Source organism: Leptonychotes weddellii, chromosome 3, assembly GCF_054177405.1.
Source record: "Leptonychotes weddellii isolate Sample4059 chromosome 3, ASM5417740v2, whole genome shotgun sequence".
Classification (NCBI taxonomy): domain Eukaryota; kingdom Metazoa; phylum Chordata; class Mammalia; order Carnivora; family Phocidae; genus Leptonychotes; species Leptonychotes weddellii.
Window position 1 is genome coordinate 76,610,358 of NC_138371.1, and position 13,163 is coordinate 76,623,520.

The window sequence follows — 13,163 nt, forward strand, 5'->3', positions numbered from 1 at the left end:
GGCAGAGCTGATTTCTTCTAAGGCTTCTCTCCTTTTCTTGCAGATGGCCATCTTTCTTCAGTGTCTTCACATGTATGTGTGAAGGGTCTTCACTCTGTGTGTGTGTGTGTGTCCTAATCTCTTCTTCATATAAGGACACCAGTCATATTGGATTAGGACCTCTCCATATGACCTCATTTTGCTTTGATTATCTGTTTAAAGGCCCTATCTACAAATACAGACACGTTATTTTTAATTTTTTAAAAATATTATTGAGATATGATTGACATACAATATTGTATAGGTTTAAGATGTACTCTTATGTTTTTTCGATACATTTATATATTGCAATATGATTACCATCATAGCATTAGCTAACACCGCTATCACTGTCACATAATTATCATTTCTGTGTGTGTGTGGTAAGAAAAATTACGATCTAGTTTCTTAGCAACTTTGAAGTTTATAATAAAGTGTTTGCCTACAGATTACAATCATGATGTTATGCTACTAGATCTCCAGGACTTATTTATCTACCAGTTGCAAATACAATCACATTCTGAAAGTACTGGGGTTAGGGTTTCGACATACAAATTGCAGGGGGATACAATTCTGCCATGACACTATCCTTCAATTTTTTTGTGTGTGAAAACACCAACTCAGCTCTTATTGAAAATACCCATCCCTTGTTGAAATAAATTGTGGAAATATAATAGTTTTATCATGAGTATATTGCATAAAATAGAAGAGATATATGCATATTTTAATATCCTTTAATAGCTAGTATAGTAACCTCAAACAGGTAGTCTTCAACAATCACATAAACTTAAACTCTGTGTGGTTGGGCTCCTGTCTGTCTTTTAGCTCAGTGATCACGCTGCTGAGGAGACCTTTCCTGGCCACATTCTAAGATGCTTACCTACTTGCTCTCACAATCCCACTGCACTTACAGGCATGTCCTTTTATTTTCTTTGTTGCCCTACTTGTTTATTGCATTTCTCCTTCACTCCATTTTAAATACCAACAGGGCAAAGAGCTTGTCTGTCTCACACAATCACCACTGAATCAGCTGTTCCAACACAATGCTGGGCACATTGTAGGGATTCAATGACTCTTTCTTTATCAAATAAGTGGAGGAAAAATAGTGTCAGATATTAAAAAGTGAAACGGTAGGCAAGTAAGCAAAAATGCGGCTGTCAAAGAAAAATCCAACAAAGCCAGTAATTCAATATATCACAATAAATCTTAATTATCAATGTACTGTAAACAGTATTTTGGGGAACAATAACATTTTTTTTCAAAAGGGCACTGAATAATCAACTAAGCTGGTAGGAAGCCGATTATAATTTAAATAAGATGATAGGGAATCAATTACCATATTGTCTACAAACATTTTCATGTCCATGGGGGAAAAAAAACAAAGATACTATCTACTTTCAATATATAACTGCAATTAAATGTTAAAAGTTTTTTTCTCTTGAAAATTTATGTTTATCCTCCAAAAAAAAGGTTTCTTTAATATATTGGCAATATATAAATATGTCTTCTTTAGATTTATCTATCTAAATTTTTCCTTCTATCTCTCTATATACATACATACAGATGTCATAATAAATACCATTAAAGTGGTAAGTTGTCCATTCTGTGACTGTAACAAATAAGGGTGTCACAGTGAAGTTTTGGGAAGAAGACCCATGCTTTTCATCCCATATCCTTTTCATGAATCTAGCTCATTGATGCAAAATACTAAACCATTGAACAAGAAAATAGCTTCTATGAAAGAAGTAGTTTCTTTAGTGGTAGGAAATTTGTAGTACTAAAAACTAGATTGTCTGAGGATAAAGTTCAAAATAACCACTGAAAAAATAACATGAGGACTTAATTCTTTCCCAAGGGAAATTGTAAAGAAGAGCAAATAATTTAATGCTAATCTAAAAGATAATGAGAGTTAACTGTGGAATAAAAATTTCAAAAAGCTTAGTGTACTTGTAATCTTTTAGCTGCTTTTCTTTATCAAAATCACAGCTGAAATTGTGAGGGGATTTGTATATATCTTTATATTCTGCTTCAAATACTTTTTGTTGATTGTAAAGAATTTTGCATGGTCGGGGTGCCTGGGTGGCTCAGTCATTAAGCGTCTGCCTTCGGCTCAGGTCATGATCCCAGGGCCCTGGGATCGAGTCCCGCGTCGGGCTCCTTGCTCAGTGGGGAATCTGCTTCTCCCTCTCCCACTCCCCCTGCTTGTGTTCCCTCTCTCGCTGTGTCTCTCTCTGTCAAATAAATAAAATCTTAAAAAAAAAAAAAAAAGAATATTGCATGGCTATGTGTTCAAATGGCTTTTTGAATTGCCATAAACTTCCCTTTTCCTTCTGAGTTTAATAAAATAAATTTCGAATAAAAACAAAAATGAACTTAGCAACAGGTGAAAACAAAAGCATTTTTCATTTCAACAATATAGATACACCTTATTTCTTTGTTTAAATAGTCTATGCCTTGTTTTTGCCCCTTCTTTCTTTTAGTTCACATATTCAGACAGTAAAAGTCAATGTTATATTATCAAAAGGATAACGAAATTATTTGACTAAATTTGAAATTAAAGTTGAAGCTAAATGACAATAATTATTTCCTTTCTCCATAGTCCTATTTGGTACTGTTCAAATGATTTAGAAGCTTTTTCAATTTTATACACAATGTATGCCAGTAGGTGGTGGTAGTATTTTCTATAAGCAGTACAAAGCTGTTTTCATTAGTAAATAACCCCAAAATAGAGATCATTTTCAGATCTTCAGAAATTTCTAGAGCAATATAGAGACTTCAGAGATAATCTTTCCTAAGTTGTATTCCCAGACTCTGTTTAAAAGCAAAGCTAGGCATTTTAATCAGTGTATCAGATTTTGGGGGGTGGAGGGGAAATCCTCTAATAAATTTAGGGGGTACGGATTTAATTCCACAGCATTGACCATTACATTTTCTTTTCTAACAGATGCCAACCATTAAATTGGAAAATCGAAATAGAAGATAAAAGGTGGATATGTGTATCCAGTTAGTGGGTGATTTTAACCAGATTTTCTCCTTCATCATGGCTCATTTGCATTGTGAATACTTGGAAAAAGACAGCTTTTGTGGGCTCTTTGCTGTGTTTGTTGCTCCTACAATGTAATGCTATTCAAAGGGTCTGATTGTGTATTCAGATATCACATACATATTGCCCCGAGTCGGGGATTTCCTGTTACTGTGAATGATAAAGATTCTTTCCTATTTAACGTACAATTCGCCCATTGTGTCTACATATGTGAAAGGGCACCTCTGTGGGATATACATAAGCCGGGGAAGAGACCCAGAAATGAGAGGATGCAGAATTTTGGCAGATTGTAGAAAAGAGGTACAGTTAGTAAGGGGGAGAAGAGAGGCAAACACAAGAGATCATTCCATAAAGGAGTCGACTTTAGTTTGGGATGGGATGGTTTGGAAAGTGATCTGGGATTAAGGGCCTTCTGAACTGCATTTGTAAAGAGTTTTCCTGATCTTAATTTAATCTAACTTTTGGGAATCTAAAATACCCCTTCCAGTTCTTGGTCCAATTTTATTTTTAGAAATCAGGAACTGGAAGAATATACGGAGACATGATTCATATTTAGAAAGCCAAGATCTCTTTAAATTTAGATACAAAGATAGGAGGAGAATAGTTTAGAACCATGTTACTCAAAGTCTGCTCCTTGGACTGGCAGGATCACCTGGAAGCTTGTTAGAAATGCAGAATGTCAGGCCTTGCCTCCTGCCAGTCCTACTAAATCCTAATCTGCTGTTTCACAGGATCCTGTGGGGATTTGTATTCCTGTCGAAGTTTGAGAAGCACCGATTTAAAAGATTCCTAGTTTACAGAGCCGCTTATTCTGTTCTTAGGGTAGAGAAAGCAAGCATTAAGTGGTCCTTTTCTCTATCACACACAGTCTCAATAGAATATCTCATCTAGACATGAACTTCAGTCACTCAAGGTCCTCATTTTCCTATCTTCACCCTATTTGGGGATTCTGTTTATACTGTAGTAAAGAATTAAAAAAAGTGGAGGGGGGGAGAAAAATGGACAGATGGCCCGACAGAGGGGAAAAAAAAATCAGGAGGGTGCTGCAATTTTAGGGATGAATGAATCTTAAAGATCATTTAGTTCCTTGGTTCCCCTGTCTAGGCAGTCAATGGCTGTGTCCTTACATATTATGCTTCCGTCAGGACTTGGTGACTAAAGTGTCCTGAAACGCTTTGCACATAAAAACTGGTGTTGCAGCTCTTTTGAAGCCGAAAGCAAAAAATCCCAGATAAGATTAAGCACCAAAATTTTGGAAAGTAGTTATTGGCAGCAGAATGAAAGCAAATTAAGCTTGTGAGCACCAGTGAATTTTTAGTCATTCTATAAGGTTTCCTGTTAAAATGAGCCTGGAAGTGTTTAAAATATATTATAAGTTTTTAAAACAATTTAATCAATTATTACTGTTAGAAATGCCCATCTTTTTTAAAAGGCGAGACTAACCCATTATGTAACTGTATCCATTCCCACTTTTAAACCTATTGAACAAAGGAAATGCAACAATGATTGTATTCTAGTTTCAATACCTCCATGATATAAGAAGGACCCCCCATCTTTATACCAAATAAGTATTAATACAATTTTTAAAATTTTGAAATTTATGTAGTTTATTAATTCATCGTTCCTAGATTTAAAATAAAGCTCACTCCAAAGGAATTTTGCCTAAAGTATCAAAAGAGATTTAAGCAATAATTTGGAACAAATGCAATATTATACTGTGTATTCTAGAACCCAGTGTGACACGTTCCAGATAGAGAAGAAATGCAAATAGTTACCTGTTGTTTTAATTTTAACCAGAGTACTTGCAGTGACACCCTGTTCTGATTTCAGTTTATATTCATTCTCATTCAATGGTAGAGAGCTACTTTCTAAAATCGATTTGAGACATCGGGAGTGACTTAATCAGTTTTCTACTTAGGGAAAATAGTTATTGAAGTGGAAAATTCTTGGTATTCAAAATAGTCATTAGGATTGTTTGCAGACACTACAGGACTCTTCCTCATGGGTTTCTTTAATTACCATCAGCATAAGCCTGATACTACCACCAGCCTGGACAATTTTTCCTGCTTCCCCTACACTGAACTTTTGTAAATGATTTATCTATAAAGAAACCCTTCTGGAAACATCAAGTTTTGAATATGGCATATGTTTCATTTTGGGACACTGACAGATTCAGGAGTATATAAAAATAATTTAAAAGAAAGATTTAAACCAAAGGCATTGAGGTGTTTGTCAAATAGCTTGTTAGTAGCAGACCTAGATAGAAACCCCATGATTAACAACCAACCCCCAGCTCCACTTTTTCTCTATATCAAAGCAGGAGATTAGATGCAGAAAGAATCACTTCCTGAGCATATTCCCTGCTCAATGCATTCAAAGAGGATCATGATCGTATCTGGAGGCTATGCCCTGCCCTAGGTCACTTTCCTCTGAAAGGCATTCAATGGCCCAAGGCCAGACTAGGCATACTAGAGTGTCCAACTGAAATAAGAAAGCATGATTGCCCTTAATAGTGTCACCTTGAATTTGACTTAAATGTAGTTCATGAAACACACTCAGATCAGTAACTTTTCGTGGCTTTGTGCCTTTTCCTACTTTTTAAAAAGATGCTAGAGGTAGAAACAGGAAGTTGAGATCAGCTTACTTTTGCAAAAGCACACATGAACTCATTGATGAAATATTTTCCAGACCATCAGTTTTTATTTTAATATAATTGTTTATATATACCATGTAATAACCCTTCAACAAAGTAATCGTGGGATAAAAAAATCTATTATCTCCATGAGATGTCTGTTCATTTTATGTATATACACACACACATACACCTTATTTACATATGTATTTATACATGTATATAGTTACATATATACAAACACACACACACATACGCATGTATTCATTCAGTCATCCATCATGCATTAAGATGTGTTACAGCCCTACACTGAGTTCTCTATTTTGAGGTGGGTGGAGAAACTCAATTTACAAAAGCCTGGAAAGTCGGGGGTGACCATGTTCTCTTGGAAACCAGGGCAGGAGGAAGAGTATATTAGGTCCTAAATAAACACTTGATGATTAGTTGAGCAAAATTATTAGCAGTGAGCTTGTCCTGAAGCACTGCTTATCATTCCAGCATTTTAACTTCATTATTTTCCTTCTTAAATCCATGTTGGTGTCAAGAAGACTTTCTTTAAATATAATAAATACCCAGGGACATTATTAAATTTTGTCAGCTAATATGTTCTCAGGATGATCTAACCTCAGGGTAAGGAGACCCTGTGATGATAGAGCACCAGATATTGCTACAGAGAGGGGACAGACTTGGTAGAAAATGAAGGTAAATGGCCACAAAGTCAAGTTTCACTTTTCCCATAGGATAGCCTCAGCCCAGTTCTGTGACCATCCAAAGCCCTACTTGGAAGTTTTCTTTGGAAAACCTCATTAAATGATTATGGAGCTCACTTTACACCTTTGACTTGAAAAAATGGTATAATTTCACTGTTCTTTAGTCTTACATTAAGGACGTACAACCAGAAGCAGTGCAGCGATAAGTCCTAGGGCTGTCCTTTCTAGGCAGGGTGAGTGAGGTCTGTCCCTGAACCCATGGCGCAGGAATTGGCATCTACAAAGGAAGTGGAGGAGGCCTGGGGGTGGAATCACGAGATTGTGAATAAGGTAGGCAGGCATGAAAAGTCACTGTGCAGGAAACAATAAAGTCATAGAACTGGGTGTTTGTGCAGCACGTCGTGTGGGAGTAGGAGAAAAAGAGTCTTTTCTTGGTCAGGAACCAAGTTGAACAGTTTGCAAAGACCAGTTAAGTCATCTGAAGTGAAGCAGTTGCTTCTGCTTTGGGGCCCAGTTGCCTTTTCACACATGGTTTAGCTTATACTCTGGTCCTTGGGTGGAGAAATAATAAACTGAGGTTGATCAAAAAAATGCCTCTTCCTCCATATCTGTCCGTGTCGACTCAATTCTCATCACTTACCCCTTTAAAATCAACTACACTTTCTTTCCTTCTCCATTTTTTTTTTCTTTTGCTCCTCAGAGAAAAAGGTGGAGATCTTAAAGAATTCAAGGCCATCACAGACTGAGAGAGTAATTAGAAGGTGTCCTAACTAAACATCCCCGTTGGCAAGGAGGTATCCATCAGTGGTATTATTTTCGAAGGAAGACATTTTTTTCCCCAGAATCATCTAGGTATCCAAGCATGGATTAGCCATTATAAACCATGGCCATTTAACATTTTTGCTTCTTTTTTCTTAAAGAGATACATTTGTTTAAACTGGAAAACATGATGTTGACAAGAAACAAATCCAAAATTTCACTTGTGTGAGGAAAAGATGTTTTATTAATTAAAACCCCTTAAGAGCGTACTCTGTGTCTGTGGGTGTATATATGCTTTATTTCTATTCACTTTGATATGATGTGACCATAAATTTAAGGACTCCTTAAAAACCATGCCTAAGACATGTTTTTCTTCTCTGATTATAAAAGTACTGGATTCTAATTATAGGCTTTTCGAAAAAAAAAAAAAAGAATAAACCATAATCCTACTCTTGGGAAAAACACTACTGATAATGTGATTTATTTTTTCAAGATATATATATTTTATATATATATATATAATTTTTTCAAGATATATATATATAATTTTTCAAGATATATATATATGTATATATATACCTATGTAACTGTTTAAGCACAAAGCATATTAGGGAGTAAATAAAATTTTATCAGGCTATTTTCTAATTTAACCATTTTACATAATATTTCTTTTTCATTTTAGCATATTTTCAGTTGAATTCATACTATTCTATTATGGAACACTGTGCATGGGCCTAAATTCAACCAATCACCCTGTTTATAGAAGAGCATTTGGTTTTCCAGTGGTTTACTACTAGAAATAATCCTGCACTGAAAAAGTTCATGCTTAAATCTTTGAGTTTTTGACAATTTTTTAAGATAAATTTCTGGGAGTGGAAACAATGCAAAAAAAGATAAAAAAATTTATTCATAACATATTTTAAATATTTAATAAACATTTCCAACTATTTCTACCTTTCCATAAAGCTATGAAAACTAATATGCCTTCCATTAGATTACAAGTGGCCTATCCCAGAAAAAATACATTTTTTGGCCAAAAAAGTATGTTTGATTTAAACTTATTGCATTGCTGATGAGAATACATTTTTTAATAATAACTTGGTTAACCCTATTTCTTACTTTATAAATTGCCTGTTCATGTATTTTGCTCAGTATTTTATTGGATAATGGTCTTTTTTATTGGACTCAACAAGTTCTTTATAAATTTAAGAATAACACCACATGTCTATTAGATGAAGTATAAAATTTTCCTTAGTTTTTGTTTACTTTCAAACTTTAATATATGGCTTTGCCATTTAAAATTCCATTTGATGTTATAAAATCTATTGATTCTCATTTGTAAATTTCTCCATTATTTAGAAATTTAAAAAAAATTCTATATAATCACAGATTGCATATTCTTCTAAAATGGTTCTATTTAATATTTTAATTTAACATTTTAGGCAAAAGGGAAATAATCTTAGCATTGAAAAAGGCAAAGATTTGTTATGTAGAAAATTTTAACTAATGTTTTAGCATCATTTAATAAGAATCAATGCAAGAAACCATTGAGTCTTGATGTCAACTTAGTCGTATTCCAATTCTTTTGTTTTGATTTTTTTCTGAACTACATTCTGATATCTTGATTTGTTTATTAATTTTACAGCAATACACACTTTTAAATATTTAAGTTAAACAATACATTTAAATATTTTATAGCTTAAGAGCCTGCCAGCTCTTTTTTTTTTTAGAGGTGCCATGAGTGGCTTATTGTATTCAATTAAAGCATACATTTTTTATGTTTATAGAGCATCTCCTTAGCCTTTTTGTTTTAAATTAGTATTTTTTTTCTTTATAGATTTGTTTTTTTTTCTCAGGATGATATATTTTACTATGACCAAATATGTAACTAATACAAATTTCAAGACTAAACTTTAGAAAAGACATATCAGTCAAGTTATGTGCCCATTGTCACTCAACAAGCCAGTAAATTATAGCTCTGGAATCAGAACTCATGTTATTACAAATTTCCAGCCTGATGTTTAACCCACTGAAACTCATAGCTGTATTGTTTATAGGCTGAAAAAAGGCCCACTGTGGGGCTCCTGGCTCGCAAGGAGCTTTTCCTACGCACTGTGGAGAGCCTCCCTATTGGCTTGCAATAGCTTCTTAAAGCCTCCATTTTAGAAAGAGAAGGAGCTCAAGACAATACCCTTACCATGCTGTCTTATCTTTGTGAGTTAAAAATAAAATAATGTTAAAAATCTCTTTTGAGAATGCTATTATTGAAATAGACAGTCTCTCTGGGGGTAGGCTGGGGTTGAAAAGGGCAGGTTCCTGGAATGTTATGGGGGCCTAATGATATGTCTGTGATATAAAACAGTTTCTGATATTTTCCAAATGGGTTATTGTTCATGTTTAAGTGATTATAGCTATGATTTAAGCCAAACTAAATATTCTCTTTGCACGGTTTACTTCAACTCATTCTAATCCCTCTTCATGCAAACTGGTCCAATTTTAACTTTTTTTTTTTTTTTTCTTATGTGGGTATTAGATCATGTGGGCAAAATTTACTGGGTGAAAGAGTGTGGAAACTAAAAAAAAAAAAAAGAATAAGAAGAACAATACAGGCAAAGACTATGTGGTTGGTAGGAGGTAAGGGGCAGGATTGATTGCAAGTGTTCTAAGAGAAAAATGACACATCCAACTAGGCATCAGGAATCAGTTCTTGCCAATGAAATTTCTGAAGCTGTGGAATCATCTCTAAAAGAAATGATTGAAACCTCTTGTCTGAGCCACTTACAATTGCACCTAATAAAGCTTTTGAGAACTCTATACTGTTAGTAAGGGATGATGACCTAATAAGTCCAGTCCATTGATTCTGTGATAGCCTTGGTAAGACCCACTCATGGAACAACCTCATAATCAAATCTAAGACACCCTGCAAGCACTATATAAATTCATGTCTCCAATTTTTAGATGACTATTCAGATACATACTTGTATTCATAAAAAAAACTTTTCCCTCACAAAAGACTGTATTGCTCTATCACTGGATAAAGAAATGATTTGAAAATAAAATATAAACACAAAACAGTGATTTATCAAATTGTAACACACAACAGCCTGATGCTTGTTTCTAGCTGTTGGTATTGTTATTTCAAGACTAAGGAACCATGGTGGAGACTCAATCATTATTTTATCAAAATAAAAGTGAAGAAGGAAGAAAAACACTCTAAGCTGACAATTTGCATATCACATTTCAACGTGATGTGATTTAAAACAGCTGATATATTAAACACTCAAATTAAACTTTACAAGCAAATAACCAATTCTATCTTGGCTTTAGCATTGCCTCTGGCACATTTATAATATGAATATCTGAACAAAATTATAAGAGCCTCCCTTTTGGTGCCTGGGAAACTTATTAACGATTTGACATTCAAAGCTAGGACTTCCCGATGTAAAAATTTAGAGCTAATACTTGATACTGGTCTGATTGACTGAACTTTGTGTATTTCCTACAAAAAGGCTAAATTGGCAGCTCCCTCCTTTTACCAAATATTGCTTCCCTTTCTAAATCCTTTTATGTTCCAAATTAACCTGGGGATTTCCACCTTGACTTCTTTAGTTGCAATGCGAAATGACATGCAGAAACTTTCCTGTTAACCTATCACGTGGGACAGAATTTGGTTTCTGTAATCATAAGCTCAGAGCCCTATAGAGAGCTTCTAAGTGGTAAAAGGAAAGGAAATTGGAAGGAAGAACTGAAGATATTTTTCTCCTAAGAATTAGCACAAATACAGATTTATAGCCTACACATGTGTTTTGTTTTTACTGATGGTTGTAACTAGGGACACCTGTAAGACAGAGCCAAAGGGGAAGAATTAAAAATAAATGGAAGAAAAATGTAATAATAATAGCTTCAGAACTTGATTTGAAGCCTAGTATGTGAGACTTTAAAATTCTCCTTTCCTGGAAAATGTTTTATCATTTAGCTTATGTAATTTAGCATACAGTATGAAGGCTGAAATATAACAACATTTTTTAAAAGATTCTTTCAGTATTTCCAACGGAAATGTTGAGCTAAGTGTAGAATTTGTGGGATCAGTTCGCTTATAAATAATGATCTTTTATGCTGGCATTGGGAAATCCCTGTTCCCACAGCTAGTTCAATAAAGCAATTAATATCAATAAATGCTGAAGAAAGCAAATCTCTATTCACTTTTGTCTGGATTAGTTAACATGAAAAAGATCCTATCCCTCTCCTGGAGTATTTAAACTTCCCACAGGACGACATTCTAATGAAAGGTAAATAAAGTATGTTTTTGACATATGTTCCTCTTGTCATACACTATCTACTTATCATAAGATGGTTGACCTTACTCCTCCCTACAGAAATTTTTACTGTGCTTTTTTACTTAGGCCAGGCTCTTGTAACAAACTTGTATTGTAAATACACCTTAGCGTTTTTTTTCCCTAATATCATTAAGTTTGCTTTCTGTTTAATTTCCTTAAAGAAAACATAACTTCCAAAATTGAGATATATTTTATTTCAATATAATGCTTTCACATTCCATGCAAAATAGCTCACGCGAACTCAGGGTTTACAGAGGATATTTGAAAGAAAGAGATCTTGATGTGACAGGGCATGTTTTAGTGAACCTCTTAAAAACAATCTACACAATGAAAAAATGCTTTGTCAAGGTGATGGGTGAGATCTAATTGATCCCATTGATAGATAAGGATTTGTACATTCAAATTTCCAAAGATCAGTATTCAGTAAACCAATGACATGGAACAGCCTGAACTTTCACTGCATTTCGCTAGATTATTTGAGATTTCACACACGAGCAGTAAAAAGCTTAAAAGATATTATCCTGTAGCGTCCAAGAAATGTGGAAATAAGGTAAGAGTTGAAATGCGTTGTTGGCATAAGAAACCCATGGCTCATGCTTGATTTATAACACACCCAGTTTTGTCAGAGTTGGCATGCATGCACTTTTTCTGACAGTATGGTGATAACATACTACAAGAGTTGAAGCTGCCAATTCTTACACCTTCATTCTACTAGCAAAGAATTTTAAAACAAAATTTCAATATTACAACAATACCACACTGCTTTGTTTTTACTCTCAATCTGATAAACCTATTCTGCCTGTTTATGAATTTGAAAAAAGAGAGATAGCTAACTTTAAATATACTTAACTAAATAAATGTCTATATACTTGTTAAGTGCATATACACCAAATTTATATACAGTTAAAATTTGAGATGAGGTGCTTATTAAGTCATAAGCAGATAATAGTTTAATTTTGAAATGGAGTAGTCATCTCCAACCAGCGCCTTAAAATTCAAAAACATAAACATAGGCAGCATTATTACTCTCCTTAAAATAAGTTTAAAAGAAGTGCCTTCTTGTGATGGGAATTGAATAAGTAAGAAGACAAAATTTTGTACAGTAGTTACATTTAAAAGTTCCATTATAGTAAAGCAAGGTTTTTCTGAAGAAGTTCAAGATTTGCTTCTGCAATGTTAAAAGGATAGTTTTATGTGGATAAAGGAGTTATCAGAAGAAAATTATACCATATGGAAAAATGAGAGGACTGTTAGTATATTGTTGTTCAACTTTCACATTAGTTTGTTCTTTAAAAGGGTTTTATGTTTAATCCAATTAAAAGTATACTTTAAAACATTTTATATGTAAATTGAACTATGTTCAAAAGTGGATAATATTCTTGATGTTTATATCAAGGGATTGCTAATACATTAAAGTACAACATGTATTATTTAAACTTTTTATTTTGGGATAATTGTAGATTCACATGCAGTTTTGAGAAATAGTGCAGATGATCCTGTGTACCATTTACCTAGTTTTCCAGTGGTCATGATTTGTATAACTAGAATACCATTTCACAAGTAAGATATTAACATTGAAACCATCCACTGATCATTTTCAGATATCCTCAGTTTTACTTGTACTCACTCATTTTTATGTGTGAGTGTATTTAGTTCCATACAAT